The sequence below is a fragment of the Bos grunniens genome, chromosome 17, assembly GCF_055505025.1.
Source record: "Bos grunniens cultivar Pamir isolate PY7600 chromosome 17, Bosgru_T2T1.0, whole genome shotgun sequence".
Lineage (NCBI taxonomy): Eukaryota > Metazoa > Chordata > Mammalia > Artiodactyla > Bovidae > Bos > Bos grunniens.
In genome coordinates, this window is record NC_141181.1 from 46,841,938 (window position 1) to 46,869,495 (window position 27,558).

General features: G+C 44.1%; 1 protein-coding gene across 10 annotated transcripts in view; it reads left to right on the plus strand.

The window, feature by feature from the left end:
* RIMBP2 (RIMS binding protein 2) overlaps nt 1-27,558 on the plus strand; it is a 307,137-nt gene that overhangs the window by 69,873 nt on the left and 209,706 nt on the right. The window contains exon 1 of one of the 10 annotated variants that reach the window (XM_086347256.1): nt 3,386-3,523. The exons of the other annotated variants lie outside the window; for them this stretch is intronic. The gene's annotated coding sequence lies outside the window, so the exon portion shown is untranslated. Of the gene's footprint in view, nt 1-3,385; nt 3,524-27,558 lie in introns of those variants that run through there. 10 annotated transcript variants of the gene reach the window in all.

Consider the following 27,558-nt stretch of genomic DNA (forward strand, 5'->3'; position numbering starts at 1 on the left):
TCCTCTGTTACCCACTTTCTCCCTTTGCCTTCAATCTTTTCCAGCATCAGGGTATTTTCCAGTGAGTTGGCTCTTCATATCAGGTGGCCAAAGTATTGGAGCTTCAGCTTCAGCATTAGTCCTTCCAAGGAATATTCAGCATTGATTTCCTTTAGGATTGACTGGTTTGATCTCCTTGCAGTCCAAGGAACTCTCAAGAGTCTTCTGCAGCACCACAGCTCAAAAGCATCAGTTCTTCAGTGCTCAGCTTTCTTTATGGTCCAACTCTTAAATCCGTACATGACTAATGGAAAAACCATAGCTTTGACTATATGGACCTTTGTCAGCAAAGTGATGTCTCTGTTTTTTAATATACTGTTTAGGTTTGTCATAGCTTTCCTTCCAAGGAGCAAGCGTCTTTTAATTTCATATCAGTGTTGAATAATAACCCATTGTTGAGATGGACCACAGTTTGTTTATCCACCGAATACTGAAGGATATATTAGTTGCTTAGTTTAAGCAGATCCCAACAATGGAGATTCCAAAACAGGGCAGCTTTCCTATGTACTGATCTAGGAAGACCCTGGAGAAATCAGGCAGACAGAACATTGGGGGATGTCTATGTTTTGGATATAAATTGAGTAACTGACAGGTTATTCACCAAATGACATCTTGTAGCAAATAGACATTGGTGATGTCATCATACCAAGAAAGTTGGGGGTAGGTCTCAGGAATCTTTATAATCCGCAGTCACTAAATTTGCATGTTGCAAAACCTGATTTTCTCAACTATTTATCCAGTGCTCAAAACACTGACGAAATTCACCAAATAACTTTAAGAAAATCTTTAACATTTTATTACTGGAGTATAATTGCTTTATAATGTTGTGTTTCTACTGTACAACGAAGTGAATCATCTATATGTTTACATATGTCCTCTCCTTATTGAACCTCTCTCCCACTTTAAGAATCTTAATAACCAAAGTCACTAGAGCTGGTATGGTACAGGGTACTAGTAATTTGGACAGTCTTTCTTCCTGTTTTCATAAGCTGTACACTAAGAGATCCAAGTGTAGGTCAGAAGGTTTCTGGATGAATGACAAATTTAAAAAATACAGAAATAGCTAAAGGATATTTACACCAAGCTTCTATAGCTCCATCTTATTCTGTTATTCATTAGAGTTGCTTCTGATCAAGTCCTAGGAATCTTTTTCTCCCGGCAAACAGCACAGGGAATACATTAACAAACCCGTCATCTTCATTAATTTCAGAATTCCTTCTATGTGGCCCAAATCTTCTGTTCTAATTATGCTGCTCTTACTGTATTATACTACTTCCATTTTAATGAGACTGCTTCTTGAACTCAGTAATTTTGTAACTAATTACACCAAAATATTGTGCTTTCTTCAGTGTAATCTGCTATTTTATTCATTTGTTCTTTTCGTTCTTCTGTTCAACACATGGTTATTGTGCGTTTACCGTAATCCTGGCACCAGTCTCAGGGGACACAGTGGGGAATGAGATGATAAGAGGCCTGGCATTTTAATGGGGCCACAGAAGACTAACATTTTTAAATGGTGATGGAGGAGGGTAGATGCTGTGTTCTTTAGACTGGATGCCTTAGACGGCTTCAATGGGGAGGTGATGTCTGAACCAAGACCTGAAGACAGGAAGGGAATAGAGTGGGTAAAAATAGGAAGATTCAGTGGGTAAAAATAGGAAGATTCAGTTCAGCAAAACATCTCGGGGCAGAAATACAGTGGCTATGGAGTATGGAATCTTTTATTTATGCCACTACAAACACTTCTCTGGTTTCTGTTTTTCTGTTTCCTGCTCCATTGATCTGGGTCTTGGAGTGAGGACGAGGCGGGGCAGAGTATTGCTGACTTTCTTCAGACACAGAGTATGCATGGGAGATAAACCTCTGTCATTTGAAGCCACTGACATTTGAGGGCTACTTGTTACTTCAGCATAACTGAGCCCATCCTGACTGATACACATTTCAAGGCCACACTGAAGCTGAAAACTTCATTCATTTGGTATTTCAATATATGTTTATGTAGCTTCTTTGGATGGACACCATGGGTGGCTTAGAATAACACAGAGAATATCGTAGGCATGGTCTTATCCTCATAGGGCTTACGGTCAGTTGGGAACAGAGGTCAGTAGGGGACAGAGGCCAGCTGGGGCAGGGGCCTGCTTGGGTTGCAGGTTTTCTACGGCAGTCAGCAGCAGCCTGTCCAGGAGGTGTAGAGAAGGTGGACTGTTGGTTAATGTGGAGCGGGGTCTTGCCAGGCTGATAGAGAACAGTGGGGGAAAAGCTTAGGATACATTGACAGGAGGATAGTTTAAAGGGCAAAGACCAAACTACATGGGTAAAGAAATGAATAGAGGAACAGACTTGTTGCAGGGTGGGACAGAGGAGAGAGAGGAGGGTGGGGAGTCGTAGGGCTTCATGTGGCTGAAACAAGGAAATCAGATGAAATGCAGGCTTTAAATCCTCAGGGAAAAATGACCAAGAAGCAGGGCTTCCCTGGTGGCTCAGATGGTAAAGAATCTGCCTGTAATATAGGAGACTTGGGTTTAATTCCTGAGTCAGGAAGATCCCCTTGGGGAAGGGAATGGCTACCTGCTCCAGTATTCTGGCTTGGAGAATGCTATGGACAGAGGAGCCTGGCTGGTTACAGTCCATGGGGTCGCAAAGAGTCAGACATGACTAGCAACTAACACACTAGGAACAGTAGCAGGAATGAGAATAAAGCCACTACACCATTAGTTACGGTTCTTTGGGAACCCAGGAGTGGTTCATGTTGTCATATGACTGGGGTCTTCTCAGCTCTAAACATCAGACCATTCTCTGGATGCTATGACTTAATTAATGCTGTTATTTCCGGGTGTTGGAGCTCTCACTGCTATTGAGAGAATGCATGCAAAGCATTTCACAGTGCAAAACCTTTGATAGAGACGAACTCTTTCTCCTCTGACTTCATCACCCCTTCAGTTTATCTTGTCAATTCCCAAACATTTGCACCTTCTCTCTCTCTCTCCAAAGGTACACTCCTCTTGCAAGAGAACAGAGATGCTCCTCTCCTAAGAATCAGACTCCCACGTGGAGTTCCCTCTCGGTCCTTCATCTCATGGAGGATGTATTTGGGGTGGGGTGATTTGGAGGGGAGGAGAGTGATGGAGGAAGAGAAGGTGGTGTCCTGTAACACGATTCGTCGTCAAAACACACGTTTCGCCTGTGGCTGTGAAAGCCGTGTTCTTTTTATCTGCGTGACTCATTATGACAGATATGCCATGTGCCGAACAGTTCCCATTTGGAGATTGAATTACCATCCTATTCAGCTGACACAAAGCAGTTCCTGGCCGGCTCGGGCAGTCCATGAATAAGTAAATAGTCTTCCAGCTTGGTGCCGAGCATAAACATCGGAGGAGGCTTGGAGAGGCTGGCATCCACAGGGGATAGGAAGCTGGTGTTGCCTGGGGGCGTGGGCCCCAGGCTAGTCCATCTGATCCACTAGGGCACTGATCCCCAGCATCTTGTAAGTACCTGCTTTGTGGATGGGGAAGGGTCTGCTGGATTAATGAGATGTGGTTTAGACACAGAGGCAGGAAATTCACCCTCCTGGACTGGGCTGGCTCAGGACTGGAGAACTGCCTTCATGCGCTGAGACCCGGGAGAGGAATCTGCAGCTTCTGAGTAGCTTCTGAGTCTCTGATCATTCCCAGTTTCAAAGCCTTTGGGTCTTACTTGTGGCTTCAATTGTTGTTGCTACCCTCTGCACTTTGCTTCCCAATCTGTTCTCAGGCCAGCATCAGGGTCGCAAGGATCCTCTGCACTCAGGGTCAGTTCACTGGGCAAATTGTGAGCAGGACGCTTGGAATACACTGTGCCTCAGTACAGAAGGCAGCGGTTTAACTTGCTGCGGTGTGGAGCAGTTCTTATTTATTCACTCAACCTGACTCTCCCAGGAAATCTCTGCTCTGTTTGAAACCGTTTGGTTTTGCTTATTTGAGCATCACATAACGGGTGTTACAAACAGCACATACTTAGAGTTGCAGTGTCTTCAGTGGGCGTTTTTACCTTTGTTTTGTATTCAGTTTGGGGGCAGCACTTGCCAGTTCTTTAAGCCCAATTCGTGAGACTGGGTTGAACACTGTGAAGGTTTCAGGTAATGAATATAATAAGAGAGTGGATGTTATTGTAGTATTTTTATGTTGTGTGTGTATATATATATTCATTAAAGTAATTTGTGTAAAATATCAAGAAGATAGTGCTGGCTGTAAGACCAGTGGATTCTTGTGTGTGTGTGTGTGTGTGTATCCTATGTGTTTTATTTATTTAGTTTTTACTTTATATCAGAGTATAGTTGACTTACAGTGTTGTGTTAGTTCCAAGTATACAGCAAAGTGATTTAGCTATGTATATATGTATATCTATTCCTTTTCTTATTCTTTTCCCATATAGGTTATTATTACTACTGAGACTTCCCTGTGCTAGACAATAGGTCCCTGATGATTATTTTATATATAGTGTGTATATGTTAGCCCCACATTCCTAATTTATCTCTCACCCACCTTTCTCCTTCAGAAACTATAAGTTTGTTTTCTAAGAAGGTCAGTGGATTCTGTTCTGTTTTTTTTTTCTATTTATTCTGGTAGTCAAGAGATAGATGAAATGAGTGGAGTGTGTTCTGAACATTAAGTAGCTAGAACTGGATTTTCTCTCATGGCAGAAGGATTTATTCTGCACTCTGTGATGAACATGTTTATAGGGCAAAGCAGGTGGGCAGTGTTTTCAGTTGCTTGGCATTTGGTAGCAGCAGTAAATTGTGCATTAATAAATCATTGCTTTTCTTTCCCTATCTGCTCCAGCAGCTCTGTTAATTAAAACTTTGTATGAAGTGATAGTTGAGCTGTACATCCAATTTTACTTCAGACTCATTAGACTTGGTTATGCACATCCCCTCAAAGGCATTATCTTGCTGGACCACTTTTGAATTAATAATAATCACACTTCACATAGAAGCATATAGAGGAGGTTTTCGTGCTTTGTAATCATTAACAAGCTCTCCAGTCAGCCTGGTGAGATGGAGAGACATTACAGCCACTTAGCCCCTATTAGGAGTGGGCTGGGGAAAAGGGGCAGGGGGCAGAAAGGTATCGAGGATGCAAGAAGACCCCAGAGCCCAGAGAGATTAAGGAAGAGAAGAGGTAAATTTACTTAACACACAGTTGTTGTTTAGTTGCTAAGTCATTCCGATTCTTTGCAACCGCATGGACCATAAGTCCACCAGGCTCCTCTGTCCATGGGATTTCCCAGGCAAAAATGCTGGAGTGGGTTGCCATTCCCTTCTCCAGGGGATCTTCCTGAGCCAGGGATCAAGCCCGCATCTCCTTCACTGGCAGGCAGATTCTTTACCTACTTGATCTTGATCTACTTGGGAAGCCCAGTTTGCTAAATGCATCGAGAGGCTAGAAATTATTGTCCTATTTTTTTTTCTCTTTTGTAGAATTAGGAAGTATTTGCACAGCATGCAAGTTAACAGAGTTTCCTGTATTCTTTTTTTTTTAATGTCATCTTTAACCATTCCCTAAGAGAGACATTCCAGGAAGTGGATTGTTGGAAGGCTTTGGTGGATTTGTGTTCAGAGGGGTTGGTCAATACAGATGCAGTGCTTCTGTGATGGGATTCTCACTGGCGGTCTCTGTACTTTGATTCACTTTTTACTTGGCCCATTTGATTGTCTGTCGAGACCACCCTGTGTTCTCATGACTTAGTGATTGGTTTTGGAGCAAGATCCTGACAGCTTAGTGGATATCTGTGGGGCTAGTCAGTGATGGGCTCACTCCCATGGCAGGGAACTGAACATTTTGTCTTGAAAGCTCCAAATATCCCCATATGGAGGTATTTGCCCTTGAATGGATTGCCTTTTTTTTTTTTTTTTTACCAAAATGGTATTTCCAATCTCCTGCCTGGTTTAAGGGTGGTTGAGGAAGTGCCCAGCTACTCAGATCATGCTCATCATTTCCGCAGACAGCCTCTGTTAATTTCTCGTTTTTCAATATAGCGCTCCACTACTGTGAGCTCTGCCTGCCTCTGTGTCCTGAGCTCTGCTGTCAACCCCTTCTGGGAAATAAACCTCCGATCTCCGGTCTAGACATCTTCCCCTTACATCTCCTTTGCACGTCATTCTAAATCTTATTAAAGTCTGGCTTGAATGCAAATGACACAAGCATGTCCTGGCCTCCCCTGTCAGAATCTGGTCCTGGAGGGACCCAGTCTTATTGATGTGTGGGTCTGACAACCGCCAGGAACTCCATAGGTACTCAGAAGGGGGTTGCTATATTGAAATAAACTGAATTTTGGTCATGAGAGGGGCTGGGACCTGGAACCCTTTGCTGCAGGGCTGCAATGCTTGCACCTGGACACTCCTCTCCTGGAGCAACAAAATACAAAGAAACTGTATGTGACTAAAAATAACTGTGCATGCCCCATTGGGGCAAATTCTGAACAAAGGATACAAAAAGACCAAAACACCCAACTGACACCCCTAAAGAGCCTGAGGCAAAAGCAGGCTCCTGGGCATGCCCCCTGCAGTAACACCTGCAAAAGCAGGGGCAAAACACCTAAGCCATCCCTCCAGCCTGAGCCCTGGACACGATTCCTACCCTCACCCTAAATAAGGAACCAGCTGGCCCCCTACCTTGGGGAGTGAGCAAGCAAGGGAACCTGTTGTTTGTTTTTGCTCCCTCCTGCTACAGCAGAGGCCACTAATAAAGCCTTGCCTGAATTTCTTGTCTGGCTTCTGATCAGTTTCTGTTGATCGGGGAAGAGCAAGAACCCTGGTCAGTATTGGTCATATGAATTTTCAATTCCAAATTCCAGGCTAAAGCCCAACTTTATGTTAGTTCTTCTCTTGTCCACGCTGCTTCCTTTGAACCCGAGGCACTCTGGAGCCTTTGAATGACACCTGAGATAATTCAGTACATCATCTTATTCTGTGATTCTAAGAAGTTTACAGACACTTCATTAACAAAATAAGAGGGAAGTAAAATAACTTCTGTTTTTTTTCATGATTGTTTATGTCAACCTGAAGGTATACTGAAATAGGGGAATTTCTGTTTTTAAGTATATAAGAGCAAGATGGGAATTCTCCCAAGAGTTTGCAACATGCAGCATACTCGTTGGCTTTATATATTGATTTTTATTCATTAATTTGACCTACAGTGACACCTCTTATCATCCATGGGCATCAGTCATGTTGATATAATTAAGGACATGTATAGAGCAGGTCTGGATGATGACTTGGGTCTCGGTTCTGTCCCTCTTGCCATCAGCTGGTGGCATGTCACAGTTATACAAAAAGGGATAATTAACCCTGCACACAATTTCTCATGTCACATTCGGGGACTTGGAATTCTACTCAAAGAGTCGTGAAAGCCTAGTGTTGGGGTGTGTGCATATTTTTGCATTGTTCCACACCAGAATGTTTGGGTGATGGGAAGGGAAAGTGTCAAGCTGGGAAGATCATGAGTTAAGCCTCAGCCATGTCACTTACTTAAGCCCCCAGGGCTATAAACTAGAAAATGACAACATGTTCTCTGACTTTGCCTGCATTGTGGGCACAGAGGAAGGTGAAAGAGGCAGAAAAGCCAACTTACAAGCCATTCTTTGTCATAGAAGATGATACACTTCTTCCTACAGTTTAGAAGGGACCCTTCAGACTAGAAGCCTGTGAGTCTAGAAGACCCATTTGATCAGACCCAAGCTTTGGAAGATTCACTTGGCAATTTCTCGCTTTGTGTCCTGAGACCAGGAACCCAGCAGTGGAGCTTTGTGCTGAGTTGTCTTTACTTCCACTGGAGGCTTTACTCCCTGTCTCATTCAGGGCTGTGTCCAGTCTCTTATTTAAGGATCTATTCAAGACATGTTTATCAAGGTTTATCAAGGACTTGTTTATCAAGGACTTGCCTGGTGGTCTAGTGGTTAATAATCCTCCTTCCAGTGCAGGGGGATGTGGGTTTGATCCCTGGTCTGGGAAGTAAGATCCCACATGCCTCGGAGCAGCTAAGCCCATAGGCTGCAGCTGCGGAGCCTGCACACCATGACTAGAAGGAAACCCAGGCCCTGCAATGAAGACCCAAGTGCCACAACTAAGACCTAATGCAGCCAGACAAGTAAGTATTTTTTGAAAGGCCACCTGTATGTCAGTTAGTTGAGGAGGTCAGAACTGTGACCAAAACAAGTGTCTGTGCCCTTGTGGAGACAGCAGTGTCATGGGGGATGGCAGTGCAAAGGTCCTGGGGCAAGAAGCAACTTGATGCATGAGGTGTGTTTTTGTGGACACAGATGGGGAAATGGTGGAGACAGGCAGCTCATTTAGGACCTTATAGGTTGTGTTGTGATAAAGATTTTAAGTTTTTTTAAAAAATTATATATTTATTTGGCTGCATTGGGTTTTAGTTTCACCACACGAGAAAGAAGCACTGACATATATACACTATGATGTATAAAATAGCTAGCTAGTGGGAAGCCGCTGTATAACACAGGGAGCCCAGCCTGATGCTCTGTGACAACCTAGAGGGTGGGATGCGGGGAGGATAGGGAGGCTCAACAGGGAGGGGATATATGAATATAGATAAAATTATGGCTGATTCGCATTGTTGTGTGGCAGAAACCAACACAATTCTGAGTATAACGCAGAAGGTGAACCAGCCGGGGCTTGGCTTTGGGGGTTGCTTTTGATAGAAATGGGAAGATCCCCTGGAGAAGGAAATGACAACCTGCTCCAGTATTCTTGCCTGGGAGATCCAATGGACAGAGAAGCCTGGTGGGCCACAGTCCATGGGGTTGCAAAAGAGTTGGACACAACTGAGTGACTGAGCACACATTATACTTGATAGAAATAAATGGATCAGAATCTTTTATTCCAGTAAACATTATGGTTGGGAGTTAATGGTGCTGATCGAGGTGGTGCTGGGCATGGTCAGGTGGAGGTGATGACACTGATGGTATTGATGATCATGATGGTGACGGTATTGTTGATGGTGCTGGTGATGGTGGGAATGGACCCAGCCAGTTTGTGTTTGTTAGAAATTCACACCCGATCCTGTGATTTCTATATTCTGTGTTCATTTCCTCTGGCAGGAAACATAAAGAGTCTACGTGAAACTCAGCTGTTTCAGATATAGGATATACACTTGGTAACCATCCATTTCCCATCACTCTAGAGCCCCAAACTCCCATCATTTAATTAGTAAAGGCAGGGTTCTTTAAGATGGGAGGATGCCTGGACAATATTCCAAACCCTTTATCTTTCATTGTAATCAATCTGAGAGTATCTGTTTCTTCAATGGATATCATTTATAAGAAGAGGCATTGGTCTACAATGCCCTCGACAGACACATTTTGTCATTAGGGACACTTTCCTAGAGGATGTGTCTCAATTGAGTGAGGCGGGTTATTATTTGTGGGTAATTTTTTTGAGTTCATTGATTTTCTGTATCCTGGGGGACCCAGAAGTTACACAGTTCTCTCAGGGGTAGCAGGCAGGTTATTTCGGGATCTTATTACTTGATGCTTTTTAACTTTGGTCATTCAGGGGTTGAAAGCTGCAGAGCAGAGTGATGTGCATGTGTGTGAAGCTTTCCTATATTTGGAATGGGCTGATCTTTTTTTTCCTGATAGACTGTTGGCTGCTTGGAATTGCAGAGGCATCGTTACGTTATTGCGTTTAAATTTAGCTCTTGTTCTCACTTTGGAAGGGAATGGAATGTTTGAATTATTTCACCGTGAAGGGAAAGCAATTAGAAAAATAGATCCTCGTGACTTATCGAAATAGGAGGTCTAAGCAGTGAGTTTCAAAGGGGGCTGCATATTTGACTCAGAGGAGGAGGCTCTTGTGGATACCTTCAATGTGGAGCAAATTAAAATGTCCTTAAACACACCTTGATGATCACTAAGGTTTAAGCTCTTTGAGGGCAGCATATGTATCAGCCTGTCATGATCATTATTTTCAATAGGATTGTATCCATTCTTTTAAACAGGGGCCAGGGCCCCTCTGTGTAAATAAAACATGAAAATGTTTATTCCTAGACCCAAGATAGAGAAATTATGTCATCAACAACACTTTCACAGAGGCTGTGAATATATGGATACGTGGAAACATCTTAAACATCTTTATCAGATTTCAAGGTCAAGAGATGCTTCTAGAAGTCACATTTTACAGAGGTGTGTAAAGTTAAAAGTCTCCTGTATAACTTTCACATCCTTGATCCCCGTCAATTACTATTGATTACTATTAACAATTCAGAGGTTAAAGTGTCTGCCTGCAATGCGGGAGACCAGGGTTCGATCTCTGGGTTGGGAAGATCCCCTGGAGAAGGAAATGGCAACCCACTCCAGTATTCTTGCCTGGAGAATCTCATGGAGAAGCCTGGTGGGCTACAGTCCACGGGGTCGCAAAGAGTCGGACACGACTGAGCGACTTCACTTCAGAATTTTCAGACCCTTTCTTGTCCATCTACATTCACAAATATATACAAATATACATGCCTTGATATACAGATGTCTATGTACATGCAAAATGGGATATGTACATATGTGTGCATCCATGACTCAGGCAGGAAATTGGTATGTTCACGGTAAAACGCAAGTGTCTTTGATTCTCTCCCTTTCACCAATCTTACTACGGTCATCAGTTTCGTCTTTCTGGACCTTTTTCTACATGTAATTGTGTGTGTGTGGAGAGTCTAACAACCCGACTCTGTACACTGTAGGTGTTTCAGTCAATGTTTGCTGAACCCAGGAATCGTTGGGAGGAAGTGGACCCGGTGGTCCACTGGCACTTGGGCTGCACATATGTTCGTTTATTCTACCTCATTGATAAGTTGCATCATTCTTGCCTCCTGGAGTTGGCTGTCTGTTTATTCAATGCCATGAGCTCTTCTCTGCCTCTGTAGAGAATTTTGGTGACTGTCAGCCTGGGGAAAAAAATGAAAGTGTTAGTTACTCAGTCGTGTCCAACTCTTTGTGACTCCATGGACGGTAATCCACCAGGCTCCTCTGTCCATGGAATTCTCCAGGCGAGAATACTGAAGTTGGTAGCCATTTCCTTCTCAAGGGGATCTTCCTGACCCAGGGATCAAACCCAGGTTTCCTGCGTTGCAGGCAGATTCTTTACCGTTTGAGCCACCAGGGAAGCCTGGGGAAGACATATCCTAAATCTGTCGGTCAACCCAGTATTTGCAGAGTGCTCTATAGGTAACCTCATAGACAAAGACATTCAGCAAAGCCCAGATACAGTCATAGTGTTACTGGGAAAAAATAGAATTCTTTATTAAAAATTTTATTTATTAAAAACTCTTAAATATTAAAAATTATTTAAAAATTTATTAAAAATAACTAGCACCTTAGACAATGGTTTCATGATAGTAATATAAATTTCCTCTTTTCTCAGGAGATAAATCTGTACCTTTCATCTTTATTAGGTTAATTATTTCATGGTCAACCAATACATTTTTCAATCATTATATTATGCAGGTTTCAAATGTATAGCATATAACTGAGCAAGTGTATTCACTACAGAGTGGTCACCACTCTGAATATGGTTACCATCCTTCATCATATAGTTGACCTTCTTCTTCACATATTTTACCCTCTTTCCAACCCCCTTCCCCTCTGGTAGCAACTAATCTGATCTCTGTACCTATGAGTTTGTTCTTATTTTTTTAGATTTCACAAATTAGTGAAATCACATGTTATTTGTCTTTTTGCACCTCAGTTATTTCACTAAGCATAATGCCCTCAAGGTCCATTCACGTTGTCACAGATGGCAGGATTGCATTCTTTTTGTGGCTGAGTAATATTCCATTGTGTACATATACCGTATCTTCTTTATCTATTCACCTGTTTATGGGCACTTAGGTTGTTTCTGTATCTTGGCTATCGTATTTATCTTCTTAGATTCATGTTTTTACATTCTTTGAATAAATTCCCGGAAGTGGAATAGCTGGATCACATGATAGTTCTATTGTTAATTTTTTGAGAATCTCCAAACCGAGGTTGCTACATCAATTTACATTCGCACCAATGGTGTGCAAAATTTCCCGTTTCTCCACATCTTCTCCAGCGTTTGTTATTTCTGGGCCTTTTGATGATAGTCACTCGGACAGGTGTGAACCTGGATGGTCACAGGCAAAAGAAAGAATTGGAGCACTGTCCTTTCCTAGACATAAACATTAACTCAAAATGGATTAACGACTTGAATATAAAACCTGAAAGCATAACATTCCTAGAAGCAGACACAAATGGTACCCTCACTGATACCAGTCTAAGTGATGTTTTTGTGGGTCTCACTCCACAGTCAGGGGCAACAAGAACCAAAATAAACAGCGGGGACTACCTCAAACTAAAAAGGCTCTGCACAATAAAGGAAACCATGATCAAACCCCAAAGGCAACCTACCGAATGGGAGAATATATTAACAAATTATGTATCTGATCATGATTAATAACCAAAATATATAAAGAACTCAGGCAGCTCAATAACAAAAAACAATCTGATTTTAAACATGGGGAAAGGACCTAAATAGACATTTTTTTTACCCAAAAGACATACAGATGGCCAAGAGGCACATGAAAAGATGCTCAGCATCACTAATCATCAAGGAAATGCAAATCAGAACCACAATGAGATAAAGTTACCTTTTTCAATATCTTAGTGCCCATAAGACACATATGCTTGTTTAAGGAAAAGGAGCAGTTATCAGGTGAGACACAGAAATGGCAAAATCTGTGATGTTGGGGGAAGCAAGTTTTCTCCAACCTTGAGAGCTGCAAGGGGCTCCTGTGCTCCAAGACCAAACCAGATACTATCTTTAGCCTATACTCCTTGCAGATTCTGGGGTCTCGCTTTTGGTTGGGGCCTTAGGACAGACTGTCTCAGTGTAATGTCATTTGTGCGGAAATGCCTAGTTAAAACAGCTCTTAATGTCATTACTCTTCATGACTAAGGCAATTATGTATTTTAAATTCCATTTTGCTTGTTTCTTTTTAAATAGGCAAGTCAGAATGGAATGGGCTCTGTTGATACTGAAGTTCAGTGCTAATTACAGTCACATGATTGTTAGTGCTGTCCTGGGCTTGCCAGGAAGTGCCCATGATGATGGCGTGCCATCTACACCCCGAGTCATGTCCCTCCATTTGCCTGCAAGGGCAATAAAAAGCAAAAGAGAGTACAAATGTGTTTGGCAAGGGCTTCAGAAATTGCTGTGAAACTCAGGCTCTCAGCTACAGCATATGGGTCTTGATAGCATCTGTTTCACTCTGATCTCTTGGCAAACCCAGACCCTGGAAGGTAGCTAATATGCTCCTTTTGTCCTGCAGAAAGAGAAATGATGCTGCAGATGTGGCTGTACTCTCAGAAAAGTCCTTGGGGCCTTGCCATATACTATGCTATTGTGTTTATCAGGACTCTTTTGCTTGTAAATGACAGAAAACTGGCTCAAACTAGCTTAAGCAAAAAGGGGAGTTAATTGACTGGTATAATTGATGAGAGCATAGCAACTGGCTTCAGGAACGGCTTGATCCAGGAGCTCAAACAATGTTTTGGGTTTCTGAGCCAGTTTCCTCTGTGTTGTCTTCAGTTTTAATCAGTCCCTTAACCATGCACTTAGGGTTCATAGGCCTAGTGTTATTTCCTCATTGACTTGACATCTCTAAAATTAGGCTTAAAAAGCCAACAGAGCTTTGCATTATCATTTCTTGGGCTCTATATTTTTCACCTATGAGGGGGATTCACCCAAATTCTACCATTTAACACTCTTCTTTCAAAAGATCCATTTCCTGAAGCCTTGTGATCAGGATCAAGAGTTTTCAAGATCAGCTAAAGTACTTCCCCATATTAGTGTGACCATGCTCCCCAGGAGACTAGGGTGAAAAATTCACTTAATCCTTCACTGGAAGACCACCTCTTCCTCCCTACAGAGATGTGCTTCTGCATTTGCAGGGCTCTCCATCTGGCCAGATCTCCTGGCCTGTGACTCACCTCCCCATTGCTAACAAAACTATGCCGTGGAGCACTGACAGTGGTCCAAGTCCCACCATGAGTTACAGGTTTGTCAATTTCCCTGTGTTCACCATGGCTGTGTGGGATGGCCCACTCTGGATCACTTGTTGTTGCCATTCAGTTGCTAAGTTGTGTCCAGCTCTTTGCGATCCCATGGACTGTAGCACAACAGGCTTCCTTGTCCTTCACTATCTCCTGGAGTTTTCTCAAACTCGTGTCCATTGAGTCAGTGATGCTACCTAAACATTTCATCCTCTGTTACCCACTTCTCCTCCCCTTAATCTTTCCTAGCATCAGGGTCTTTTTCAATGAGTCAGCTCTTCACATCAGGTGGCCAAAGAATTGGAGCTTTAGCTTCAGCATCAGTCCTGCCAATGAATGTTCAGGGTTGATTTCCTTTAGGATTGACTGGTTTGATCTCCTTGCAGTCCAAGGGACTCTCAAGAGTCTTCTCTAGCACCACAATTTGAAATCATCAATTCTTCGGCGCTCAGCCTTCTTTATGGAGCAACCCTCACATCTGTCCGTAGCTAATGGAAAAACCATAGCTTTGATTATATAGACCTTTGTCGGCAAAGTGATGTCTCTGTTTTTTTTTTTTTTTAATTTTATTTTATTTTTAAACTTTACAATATTGTATTAGTTTTGTTAATACAACTATCTAGGTTTGTCATGGAGAAGGCAATGGCACCCCACTCCAGTACTCTTGCCTGGAAAATCCCATGGACGGAAGAGCCTGGTAGGCTGCAGTCCATGGGGTCGCTAAGAGTCGGACACAACTGAGCGACTTCACTTTCACTTTTCAGTTTCATGCATTGGAGAAGGAAATGGCAACCCACTCCAGTGTTCTTGCCTGGAGAATCCCAGGGACGGGGGAGCCTGGTGGGCTGCCGTCTATGGGGTCACACAGAGTCGGACACGACTGAAGCGACTTAGCAGCAGCAGCAGCAGCAGGTTTGTCATAGCTTTCCTTCCTAGAAACAAGCATCTTTTAATTTCATGACTGCAGTCATCATCTGTAGTGATTTTAGAGCCCCCCCAAAATAAAAGCTGTCACTGTTTTCACTTTTTCCCCAGAAGTGATGGGACCAGATGCCATGATCTTCGTTTTTTGAATGCTGAGTTTTAAGGCAGCTTTTTCATTCTCCTCTTTCACTTTCATCAAGAGACTCTTTAGGTTTTCTTTGCTTTCTGCCATAAGCGTGGTATCATCTGTGTATCTGAGATTGTTGATATTTCTCCTGGCAATCTTGATTTCAGCTTGCACTTCATCCAACCCTGCATTTCACATGATACACTTTGCATATAAGTTAAATAAGCAGGGTGACAATGTACAGCCTTGACATACTCCATTCCTGATTTGGAACCAGTCTGTTGTTCTATGTCCAGTTCTAACTGTTGCTTCTTGACCTGCATAGAGATTTCTCAGGAGGCAGATAAGGTGGTCTGGTATTCCCATCTCTTGAATAATTTTCCACAGTTTGTTGTGATCTACACAGTCAAAGGCTTTGGTGTAATCAATAAAGCAGAAGTAGATGTTTTTCTGGAATTCTCTTGCTTTTTCTATGATCCAACAGATGTTGACAATTTGATATCTGGTTCCTCTGCCTTTTCTAAAACCAGCTTGGACATCTGGAAATTCACAGTTCACATGCTGTTGAAGCCTGGCTTGGAGAATTTTGAGCATTACTTTACTAGTGTGTGAGATGAGTGCAATTGTGCGTAGTTTGAGCATTCTTTTGCTTTGCTTTCTTTGGAATTGGAATGAAAGCTGACCTTTTCCAGTCCTGTGGCCACTGCTGAGTTTTCCAAATTTGCTCCTGTATTGAGTGCAGCACTTTCACAGCATCATCTTTTAGGATTGGAAATAGCTCAATTGGAATTCCATCACCTCGCCTAGCTTTGCTCATAGTGATGCTTCTTATGGCCCACTTGACTTCACATTCCAGGACGTCTAGCTCTAGGTGAGTGATCACACCTTCGTGGTTATCTGGGTCATGAAGGTCTGGGTCTGTTGTTTTAGCCACCGTGATTGTGACACTTTGTTATGATGGCCCAAGCAAACTGATATAAGGTCTTTTTTTTTTTAAGTTTTTAAAATTTAGTTTTTAATTAAAAAAATTAAACTACAATTGTTTTACAATGTTGTGTTAGTTTCTGCTGTACAACAAGGTGAATCAGCTATATGTATACCTATATCTCCTCCCTCTTGAGCCTGCCTCCCGCCTCCCCATTCTACCCCGTAGGTCATCAAAGAGCACTGAGCTGAGAAAGTAGCACTGATGTATGTACACTACCATGTGTAAGATATATAGCTAGTGGGAAGCTGCTCTATAGCACTGGGAATTCAGCTCAGTGCTCTGTGATGAAAGGTTTTGAATTCTGGTATCCTAATTCTGGTAATCTTAAAAAGAGGCATTGCCTGGAAGAATTGATGGAAAGGAGAGGACCTGGGAATCTAAATAGTGGTGTCCATGGATGGGCCCTCAGGATGAACCCACTAGGATGACTCTGATGCAGCCCCTGGTTTTGGTGTTTGGGTGTCTCTGCTCGAGATGTAAAGTCAGGAGATATCCCGCCCGGTGTCTTTTTGTTCCTGGTGGTTAGAGGGACGTGCGTGCATGCTCAGTTGTGTCTGACTGTCTATGACCCCATGGACTGTAGCCTGCCAGGCTCCTCTGTCCATGGGATTATCCCAGCAAGAATACTGGAGTGGGTTGCCATTTCCTTTTCCAAGGGATCTTCCCAACACAGGGATTGAACCCGTGTCTCCTGAGGCTCCTGCTTTGGCAGGTGGATTCTTAACCACTGAGCCACCCAGGGAAGCCTGTGGTTGGAGGGGGCTGGATGCCAAATGCTTGCCATTCTCACCAGACCATATTCAAAGTGAAGCTGAGTGCTTTGGCCAGAAGAAAGGCGAGCACAGTTTCCACCATCCTTTATGTCCTTTGCTATTTGGATCCCAGAGCCTCTTTCTCCTTTCCTGCATTGAATCGTCGTGCTGGTGGGCACATCCCAGGGAAACGCTGCCCTGCCATGGGCATCCATGAGCAGGGTCCTTAACGCCTCCATGAGCCTGCTGGAATGGTGGCTTTGCCTAGTGTGAGGTTATGGTGACTCCCAAGTTCAAAGGGCCAAGGACAGTGTCCTGTCTGCACGGGGCCACCTCTCCATGAACGCTGCCCAGTCAGCTTGCTTAGCCTTTAAGCATCTTCGACTTGCTCCTCTCCAGCCAGGTCTCACCCCCATCACCAATTAGTAACCAGGCAACAGAGCCTTTGCCACTGGCAAACACTATCAACAGAGAGCGGCCAGCTGCCCAAAGGAAATGGAAAAGCTTTGGGTTCCGAGAGGAGATTGATAAGGGAACATTATCACAGGTAGGAGCTTAATGTTTAACCTGTGGCCATGGACTAAGTCTGGTTCCCATGACGACACGGCTTTGTCAGATTAAGGCTACCTATGAGTCAGTCACTATGGAAAGCAGCAGAGACTCACATAAAAATATCCCAGGCTGTTTATTCAGAACTGTGGCTTCTGAAGTCTCTACTTGATTTAGTTCCTTGTTTGATGAGAGCTGCTAACTAGCAGGCAGACGCTCCACTCTGTAAGCTGGGCAGTTTTAGATTTCTTTGAATTTTTTTGTCTTTCTGACTTCACTTTGTGTGACAGTCTCTAGGTCCATCCACGTCTTTACAAATGACCCCATTTCGTTCCTTTTTATAGCTGAGTAATATTCCATTGTATATATGTACCACATCTTCTTTATTCATTCCTCTGTTGATGGACATTTGGGTTGCTTCCATGTCCTGGCTATTTCTGAGTTTTAGACAAAGACCCATCTCTGATCAAAGTCTGGGCTGTCATTCAGACTTCCTTCCTTCATTGCTCCCTCCCTCCCCTTTCCCTCCCCTCCTTCTCTCCCTCTCCCCCCATTCCCTTCCCTCCTTACCTCCCTCCCTCTCTTCCTAAATGGGCTGTGCACTACATTCTTAGCAAGATCACTGTACAGTTGAATGTGACTGAAAGATCTCTTTTCCATCCTTTTCATGTGCAGTCTTACATTTGCTTTCTGTTGCTGTAATTTTGACTTCAAGGTTATTTACATTACAAAGCTATTAAAAAAACATTTCCATCTCAATGCTTTTGAAGGAGGCATTTTGCCTGACTTTCTTTTTGAAATTCCATCAGTTGCCTGTATGCTCATTCAAATGTGGCCACGCAGTATAAAAAGGTGCAAGAGCCCTGGGAGCGGGCAGAGCCAGGTAGAGAGGAGGTGACACAGTCCATTGGGATGATAGAGTGGGAGTCCTTCCCACCTGTTGAACAGATCCTACACCAGAAGGTTGAAGGAGGGAGGGAAAAAGGACTGAGAATGAAAAGGACTTGATCTTTTTTATCATTACCAAGAGAGACAGGTGTGAAGGGGAGGCAAGTCCAGATGTATTTAATATAGACTCAGGTGAGGCTAAGTTTGTTTTATCACGAATATATCCAGCTCATTTCTCTTTCTCCTTTGCCTTGAGTCTGACTTTCCTCAGAGGAGCAAGATGGTAGCTATAATGGGTTGAATTCAGTTCCCACAAAAGATATGTTCCAATCCTAACCCCTGCTACCTGTGAATATAAGCTTATTTGAAAATGGAGTCCTTGCTGATGTAATGAAGACGTAGATTAGGATAAAGTCATACTGGATTAGTTCAGTTCAATTCAGTTGCTCAGTCGTGTCCAACTCTTTGCGACCCCGTGGACTGCAGCACGTTGGACCTCCCTGTCCAGGCAGGTCAGGTGGTCCGGTATTCTCATCTCTTTCAGAATTTTCCACAGTTTATTGTGATCCACACAGTCAAAGGCTTTGGCGTAGTAATAAAGCAGAAATAGATGTTTTTCTGGAACTCTCTTGCTTTTTCAATGATCCAGTGGATGTTGGCAATTTGATCTCTGATTCCTCTGCCTTTTCTAAAACCAACTTGATTAAAATTTTGATTTTCTAAAACCAGATTGATTCTAAAACCATACTGGATTAGGGTGAGCCCTAAAAATCCAGTGACTTGGTATCTTTTTAAGAAGACAGTGTGAAGACCAGAGATACAGTATCTTTCTCTATTCAAATGGTTAGTACAGAGAAGATGGACTTTCCAAATTCAAACAATGGTGTTTTAGTCACAGATTTCTTCAGTTTCAAGTTAATGAAGAGTCCACTCAGTCTGATTAAAGCAAAATAGGATATTTATTGAGAGAAGGGCTTCAGGCATGGGTAGATCCGGGGGCTGAAGCAATGTCATCAGGATTTAGTTTCTATCTCCTGTCCCACCTTTCTTCTGCACCAGCTTCATCTCAGCAGGATCTTTCCATGTGGTGGTACCAGCAGCTCTAGGCTTTCTCTTTTCCTAGGATTTATTTTCCTAGGATTCCTAGGACTTATCCCTAAGTGGGATAAAAGGGACCTGCCTCTGCCTGATAGTTCAACAGGAATCCCAAGATTGTCTCTGATGGGAACATCTCAGCAATCAACCTGAGACATCATCTATTCCTTCACAATTATTTGCCTAAGGATAGGTGGCACTTTGACCAGATCTGGGTCATGTGCCTGCCCTGGACTGAATAGGAGAGCAGTCATTTCCCAGAGAGAAAGTGGAATACTATAACTAGAAGAATGGGGAATGGATATAGAGAAAGCAAAGCATGTTTTTCACAAAGACATTATGGGCCAGGGTGATCCAGGAGGACTTCCTGGAGGAGGAAGACCAGTGGCCCTGGGGGAGAGGCTGGATTCATGGAGGCAGAAGGAAGAATTCAAAAGCAAAGTATACTCTTCATAAAGACATTGTGGGCTAGGGTGATCAAGTAAGGCTTCCTGGAGGAGGAAGACCAGTGGCCCTGGGAGAGAGGCTGGATTCATAGAGGCAGAGGGAACAATTAAATTAATCAAACTTTGTCCAGTGCTTCTGCTCTGTGTACTATGGAAGATTTTGGAATGAGTAAGACATGAACTAGCCACTGCAAGAATCTGATATTCTGAGATGATAATGTGTGCTCATGAAAGTGGTAATTAGCCATGTTAGCCATCCAGGCAAAACATGAGAAGAAAATGTTACAGATATTAGACCATGGAGTTGGAAACCTACAAGTTTGGAAGAGAGATAACTGGGTTCATTAGTTTATAAATATTTACCTGAGAGAATCACCACCTTTCTGATTTTTGTGCTATCTGCTTGGTAATGTTACTATTACTTATAATACTATTATTTTTAAAAATTAATATACTGTGTAAATGTATTTGAAAAAAAAAAAAAACCTTTTCATTACTAGATTAAGTGGAAAATCCTGCTAGAAATAAAAGGTAAAAGTAGTCAAATACAGAAAAACAACACTGTTATCCAAATCCAGCTAAATTCTGAGGACTAGCTGAGCCTTTAAACCTGACACTTATTCACACTGACTCCAACAGGAAGATGACCAAGTATTACAGAGGTGTAAAGAAGACATTCTGGGGCTTCTCTGGTGGCTTAGATGGTAAAGAATCTGCCTGCAATGCAGGAGATCCAGGTTCATTCCCTGAGTGGGGAAGATCCCCTGGAGGAGGGCATGGCAACCCACTCCAGTATTCTGGCCTGGAGAATTCCATGAACAGTGGAGCCTGACAAGCTACAGTCCATGGGGTCGCAGAGTTGGACACAACTGAGCAACTAGAACACACACACACACACTCACACACACACTCACACATACATAAAGAAGACATTTTAGCACCCAAAGGAGGCTTTGTCATTGAAAAAAAAAATACTAAAATAGAATATTAAATTGATGATGATTCTATGATTTATAAATCAATGACTAATGAAATGCCTGACACATCTGTACCTGAAAACACCTTGGGTTCCGTGAAGGACCCTCCTGTGTGGGGTCTGGCAGATTGGAAAGCAGTGGCAAGGTGAATGAATCAAAGATTAAAAATCAAAGGTTCATCTTTTCAGTAGAATTCATGTGGAATTCTTTTTATTCTCTTGTGGCAATTACACCAATGGGGAAATGCCCTCAGTAAGAAACTGGACTCTTGGTTCCAAAGGTAGTGGTTTCATCAGGTTCCAAAGCCAGGTGGGAAGGGAAGGTCAGCCTCTTGCTGGCCATCTGTCAGCGGCGGTAGGCTGACTCTTGTTTCAGCCAGAGTCTCGGTAAAGCAACATAGGAGGCTCTTGGCCCTTTTAGCAGGGAGGTTATATCTGCTCTGTGGCTTCCTTGGTGGCTCAGTGGTAAAGAATCTGCCTGCAATGCAGGAGCCTCAGGAGATACAGGTTCAGTCCCTGGGTTGGGAAAATCCCCTGGAGAAGGACATGGCAACCCACTCCAGTATTCTTGCCTGGAGAATCCCACGGACAGAGGAGCCCGGTAGGCTACAGTCCATGGGGTTGCAAAGAGTCGGACACGACTGAAGCAACTGAGCATGTACACATGTATCTCTGCTCTGACACTCATAACCCAGTGCCTTCTGTCCCCAGAGTCTGCAGATGGACCCAAGTTCTGAACTAACAGGAGGTACTTCAATTAAATTATTTCAGCAGACCAGGAATAGCTTAGTTGTCTGGGCAACTTGGATATGGTGTCCAATGGGAAAAAAAAGCCTTTGCATGAATCAACTGATTTGCAGACGTCTGTGTGTTTTTTTTAAAGAGTTCTAAGATATTTCAGAAGTGTAATTCTAAGAAGCTCCTGGCATGCATGCATGCATGCTAAGTCACTTCAGTTGTGTCCGACTCTTTGCAACCCTATGGACGGTAGCCCACCAACCTCCTCTGTCCATGGGATTAACCAGGCAAGAATGTTGGAGTGGATTACCATACCCTTCTCCAGGGATCAAACCTGGTCTCTTATGTCTCCTGCATTGGCAGTCAGGTTCTTTACCACTAGCGCCACCTGGGAAGTCTGTGTTAATGATACTTTCCAAGCCTGTTAGCAGTGCGTTTGTCCATAATCATATCAGTGATGGGGCTTCATATAGTGTCTAAATAATCATCCGTGCCTCCTATGTAATCAGCACTTCATGCTTCCCATTAATTACATTCACTCCTGGTTTAATCAGGTTAACACAGAAAGGCCTTCTCAGAGAAAATGGGGTTAAAATGTTACATGTGGTAGTTACCCTTTTAAGAAAATGTATTGTAGGGTCTCTCATCTCATTCCATGGGTGGGGCCCTAGTTATGGTCTCTAATGTGGAGATCAGTTTGGAGGGGCATTAGAAGGTCCTCTCTTTATTTCTGCAGAGATGGATTCATGGAAAAAGAGAGCACCTAGCCAGAGGGGAGAAGGAGGCTCCTAGGTCTGCATTTCATGCAAAGTGGAGAAAAGGTATTCTGGCCCATGCCTGTGTTCTTCTGGGAGGAATGAGCCTTGATTGGGGGGTGATGTCATAGATGTGGCATAGTGGTTTGTTGACTGCCTATTCGTCTCTGTTACCCTTTCCATCAGCTGACTCCCCCTCCCCGCCCTGACTCTAAGGAAAGAACATGTGACCTTGGCCAGGAGTGGTTGCATTCTGTCTCTCTGACCACTTTCAGATCCCTATGTGTGGCCTCAGCTAGTCGAATCAGAGTGGCTTTGGGGAATGTGGTTGCCATGCTGTCATAAAGATATTCTCCTTTTTCTACTGGCTGTGGACAAGAAAGCTTGAAACACTTGGGCCTGTTAGCTCTCAGCTTAGAATCAGAGTTAGATGTTGAAGACAGACTCAGGGAAGGCACCCCAGACACTGGAATCACGCTGGGCAGTATCATTCAATCCACTTGATCTACCCCTACCTGAAGCCCTTCTCATGGCTCTTTGAAAGCTAAGTTATTCTAACCAACATGTATGATACTCCCTGACCTCTTGCCCATGGCCCACATTGCTGATTTTTTGTGGTACTCTTTTCTGCCGACCCTGGTCCCAGTCTCCAAACCCTCCTCAATGCCATCAAATAAAAGCATTAAAGAAAGCTGGTGTGAGGTGGAACCTACTTGTCATTTTTGCCTAGAGATGCAATTGGCTTGTGCTTAGAGCCTTGTGACCAGAGCTTTTATGGAACTCCCAGCTCATGTCCTAGGTCAGTGTTTTCTATGGAAAAGAAAAGTGATCTAGGTAAAAGAAACCATTTGGATGCAGAAACACCTGAGTTTAAATCCTGACTCCATCACCTACCTGCTATTGAATGTGGGCCTATGCTTTAATTTCCCTAAACTTTCCCATCACTGTGTGTTTAACCAGGATGAGAGCTTTTGCACTTATCTCAGAGGAGCTGTTTGTGAGGGTTAAATGCCCTGAAGATTGGTAAGGTCTCGGCACTAGGCTTGGTTCCACAGGAGGGGCTCAGAACAGTTCGCCATGAGGTTTGAGGTGGGAGGTTCTAGAAAAATAGGAGATAGGACACAGCCTGTCTGCCGTGGGATGCAGTGAATTCCATGAGAACAAATAGGCACCAGCATGCCAGCTTCAGACTAGCAGCTGACACCATGTCTGGGGACCAGTGGTCCTCATGCATTTTCCTCACTTGGCTTTGGCCATATTCTGCATAACTTCTGCACTGGAAAATAAAGCTGCCTCTCCTTTGCTTCTCCCTTTGGCCCTGCTTCCTTCCAGGTCAAGCTTGCTGCTTCACAGAGATGCAAGAGAGGAGAGCTTCACTGTACTTGGGAAAAGGCCCAGGGGCTCTGCGCTGGCCATGTCTTAGGACATTCACAGCTTCCCGCCATCCACAGGCTCTGCCCTGTATGAACTGGAATGGACAGTTCCTTAACTTCTGTCTGTCTGAGTCATCACTTCCAGGAAGAGTATCTGGTGCATTGTAGGCACTTAGTAGATATTTGTTGATTGGTTGAGTGGCTTTTCCTGTGCCTCAGTTTCCTTGGATGTCGAATGGGTTTAACACTAATATCCATCTTGCAGACAGGTGTGAGGACAAGAGTGGGCACTCAGTAAAGGGTATTCAGGTGATTCTACACCAGCCCCAAGCCATGAACCCTCCTGAAGATGGTGAGACCAAAGAGAAGGCAGTAAGGGGAGGGACATAAATGGGGCCAAGGGGAGAGAAAAAGAGAAAGAAGAAGGAAGAGAAAGAGGGGAAGAAGAAAGGAGGGAGAGAGATGGGAAAGGAACAGATGAGGGTGTGGAGAGGTGAGGGAGAGAGAGGGAACAAGGTGGAGGAAAGAGACAGGGAGCAGCCAGAGACAGAGGTGTGTGTGTGTGCGTGTGCATGTGCGTACATGTGTGTGTGTGTGCGTGTGTGTGTGTGTGTGCGTGTGTATGTGTGTGTGCGTATGCACGCGTGTGTGTGTGCGTGCGCATGAGCATACGTGTGTGTGTGGTCCTCTGCAATGTCTAATCTGGAACAAGATACCTTGGACAGCTCCTCTCCTGGCCGGTGAGCGGTGTGCAGAGTACGGTAGTCCGTAACAGGAGACAGCCTTTGCTAGTGGACACAGAGCACCGGATCTGTAGGTTCCTTTAAAAATTCAAGATGTTTGTGGAGTGTGTGCCTGCTCCTGCTTCACCTTCCTGCTGGGCAGGAAGATTGCTGCCTGACCAAACTGAGGAAGCAATCACCTTTGGAGCAGAAGGATCCAGGCATCTAGCGGTCAGGCGTGTTCACACAGGTAGCAAACCTCTGCACCCAGCTTGTCTGGATGGACTAACGGCTCTACAGTCCTGCTGGCAGAGGTTCGAAGCCTTTGCCTGTCTCCACAGGGAGATGCCCGCCAATGTTCATGAAAAATAGTGCTTCTTGTATTTATTAGATCTTTTTTTTCAGCTCTCTCCCCTAGATTTCTCACATCACACACCTCGTGCCCAGATAATCAAGGTGGGTCCCTACACACCTTTCTCTCTTCTGTAGAATCAAACACCAATGCCTATACACCCACATTCAGGCCTTTCTGGGTTTTGTCAGTTGCCCTGTGTGTAACTTTTTCTATAACTTGTTTTACTCCTGAATAATTTTTTGTGCCAACGTATACATTTCTAACTCATTATTTTGAATGTGCTTTATCACAGTCCATGGTATGGATACGCCACAGTTACATTCCCGCCCCCCTCCCCCCGCTTTATGGGGATATCATGGAAATATAACATTGTCGATATATGATACACCACAGTTTTATTCAACTGTTGTATTAAAAGACATTTCACTTTTTTTTTTTTTTTTTTTGCCTTTACAGGGTTATCATAAAGATCCTCTGGATATATTCTTGTGATTTTTACTTTAAGGAATCCATTTTTAGGAATTTGTGGATCAGAATATGTCTATGTTCTTTTAAATTATACCTCTGCCTGATGGTTTTCCAAAAAGACTGTAGGAATTGACCTTCCTACCAGTTATAGGTGGAGTGTCATACTCCTACACTCCCCAGCACTGAGGATTATCACTCTTTCATCTTTCTCAAATCTGCGTGAGAAGCATCGTGCTGTTTAGCACGTGTGTAGTGTTTCACCATCAGTTTGTTTCCATTGTTCATTTCATTGATAGCTCCCTGACTATGAAAATGAAAGTGAAGTCGCTTAGTTGTGTCCGACTCTTTGCAACCCCATGGACTGTAGCCTACCAGGCTCCTCAGTCCATGCAAAATTACTGTAGTGGGTTGCCTTTTCCTTCTCCAGGGGATCTTCCCAACCCAGGGATCGAACCTGGGTCTCCCACATTGCAGGCAGACGCTTTACCATCTGAGCCACCAGAGAAGCCCATGACTATAGGTGTTTATTAATCATTGAGTTTTCCTGCTCTGGGACATCTTAAGAGTCTTTGACCTTCAGAGTCCTGAGTTGCGGAAAAGACTGTCTTGGCAGCCTGAACAGCAGGAAGGAGATGTGCTCGGAGTCAGAGTCCTGTGGTCCTGTAGTGGGTTTGGGGCAGCAGGAGCAGTGGGCAGGGGGACCACGAGTCAGGAGGGGTCAGGAGATTCCTTTGACACTGCCCCCTCATTCTTCTCCCCAGGGGTGACTCACTTACCTCTTTCTTTTAAAAAAAAAATTATTTTTATTTATTTGACTATACCGGGTCTTAGTTGTGGCATGTGGGATCTAGTTCCCAGACCAGGGATAGAACCCAGGCCCCCTGTATTGGGAACATGGAGTCTCAGTCACGGGACCACCAGGGAAGTCCCACTTACGTCTTTATTTATGGAGTGGGCACAAACGTTTGGTTTTCTCACTTCAAGTCAGAGCAGCTACGTGGGGCTGTGTTGCCATGTACAAAGTGTTTCAGAAGTTCATGTGCAGACTTGACTGGTTCAATGGTCAGGTTTGGCTGCAGGCAGAGCTTTGCAAAACTGCCTTCAGGAATCAGGTCCTGCCTTTACACCGCTTCCTTTAAAGGCTTTCCACCCTGGTCTTAGTTGTCTTGTTTAAATGATGCCTTAAAATTATTTTGAAAACACCCCTTTTTTTCCATAATGTACCCAGGAGTAGCTACTGTTCCTCCTGCTTTTGCCAAAGTGCAGTTAGGTTCTGGGCTAGAATGAGTGACTCTAGGAGGGAAAGAAAGGGAGAGAGAGAGACAGAGACAGACAAACAGAAAGAGAGACAGAGAAGATGAACAAACAGAGACAGTGAGAGACAGGCAGGCAGAGAGAAACAAAGAGTCACAGAGTCAGGGATGAAGAGAAACACCTCTGAGCACACAAATTTCTGTGTAACTGATGTGAGGCTGGGGGTCAGGGTCCGTCAATGCCACTGAGAGAGGTCACAGCTGAGGGGGGCTGGCCATGCTCACTGGGCGAGGCGAGGCCTGCAGCAAGATGGAGAGTGAGGCTTCTCCCCAGAGGCACCTGCCGTCTAGCTCTTGTAGAAAGCAAGATGACAGTCGATGCGTAAAATAAAAATGTGCCTCTATTAACAGCTGCGTGGAAGAGGGACCTGGACAGGGTCCCCGACTGGCCGAAGCCGGTTCTGGGTGGGCCAAGCCGATGATGCTGTCCAGCGATCGGGCCTGTGTTTCCGTGTCCCCTCACCCCACCTGGCACATGGGCTTGGCCTGCCGTGAAGCAGAGGCTGAAACCTGCTGTGGTCTGGGAGCCGTGGTGTGGTCAGAAGGAGGGCTCCCGTCCTGGCCCCAAGGCTGCCGTCTTGGCAAAGTCTGCTAGCCAAGCTGGCCCTTGGCTGGCATCTGGCATCTTGGATTTCCAAAGGGTTTTCATTGTTCCCCAGCTGACCAGGGTGGGTTGCTGTGTCCAGACTTGTTTGTGCAAGCTATCTCATTGATGCAGACACCTGTTTTCCCCTGGGAGTCTGGAATTCTGGTCCATCCCAGACAGAGGTGCCTATGTGACCAGTTCCCAGTGAACCCTGGGCTCTGGGTCTCTACACGCTGTCACAGTCTGATGCTGCAGGAATTGTTTGTCGTGCGGGATTCCCCAGGAGACAATTCTGGATACTCTCTCCTAGTCCCCCACACCCCACCCTAGTGCGCTTTCCCTTTGCTGGTTCTGCTTCATGTCCTTTGCTGTCTTAAATCATCATCCTGAGCACGACTGTGTCCTGAGT